Source organism: Bison bison, unplaced genomic scaffold (genome assembly GCF_000754665.1).
Source record: "Bison bison bison isolate TAMUID 2011002044 unplaced genomic scaffold, Bison_UMD1.0 scf7180017864240, whole genome shotgun sequence".
NCBI classification, from domain to species: domain Eukaryota; kingdom Metazoa; phylum Chordata; class Mammalia; order Artiodactyla; family Bovidae; genus Bison; species Bison bison.
In genome coordinates, this window is record NW_011494812.1 from 151,281 (window position 1) to 152,435 (window position 1,155).

The window sequence follows — 1,155 nt, forward strand, 5'->3', positions numbered from 1 at the left end:
CTGAGATATCTTGCCTTTCATCTAGATTCTGAGTTTCCTTTCTTTGGCACCTTTCATTCTCCAGTCTCTCCTTCCCAATGCCCCTCCTCATAGTCTTTGTCCTTTTCCCACAGGCTTTCAGGAGCCCATTTCCTTCAAAGTCATCTGTGTCCTATCCTTTCACAACAGTTCTTGGGTGCAAAGTCTGGGCTCAGGCTGGTTGGGTGAGTTGCAGACTCATGGCTGGAAGAGCAACTCTGGCACTCTTATTTACCTGTGGCCTTGGTCCAAGGGCAACTTCAGCAATGAAGAGTTGAAGGAACTGCAAAATTATTTGCACACGAACTTCGTTAGATTTGTTCAGGCATTTTACAGCCATGCCAGAAAATGGCAATTTGAATGTAAGTTCATTTTCCTTAACAGGGACTGGGGATATGGTAGGGGGTGTGTGGGTTTTACTGAGTTTATTTCTCTAAGAAACAGCCTCTGATCAATTCTGAAACTTAACTCTCCACACCAGAGCATTGCAATTGTATCCTTTTGGGCAGAGGGTATAATCCAGACCCTGATTTCTCAGAAGGATTAAGACTTCTGCTATTTACAGACTCCTCTCTCATTGAGTGCAGGCTTGTGCCTTATTATCTTGCACTATTGGTCACTTGCAACAGCCCCTTTCCCCAGTTTTCCAACTAGGCATCTATGTCTATATATTCAGTATTATCTATATATTCAGTGTTATCTATTGCATTTCATTCATCCTGGGTTATTTCAACCGCCACTTTCTCACATTAAGTCCTTCCTTATTCTCTTGCTCACATAATTTACACTGCCTTCTTTAAATATTTTACCCTCCTCCTTATATCATTCATCTCTTCCTATATTCCCAATTGCCAATAATTCCCCTTTCTCTGAATATGTGATGAAAACAATCTTGCTTCATTTCCTCAAATCATCTGAAATTCTCCCTTCTGTTTCCATCATCCCTTGATCAATTTTATCTTTTTTATGCCCTCTTTTCTCTAATTTTCTTTGCCAGATCGCTTTGAGGTACAGATAGCAAAAGGCTGTGAGCTGCATGCTGGGGAAGCCCCAGTAGGCTTTATGAGGGTTGCTTATCAAGGATCAGACTTCTTGAGCTTTCAGAACAAGTCATGGGTGTCCTCTCCAGAGGGTGGA

The 1,155-nt window shown here is 41.9% G+C and overlaps 1 pseudogene; it reads left to right on the forward strand.

Moving 5' to 3' along the window:
- The window catches only part of LOC104993586, a 38,244-nt pseudogene that overhangs the window by 25,665 nt on the left and 11,424 nt on the right, over window positions 1–1,155 (forward strand).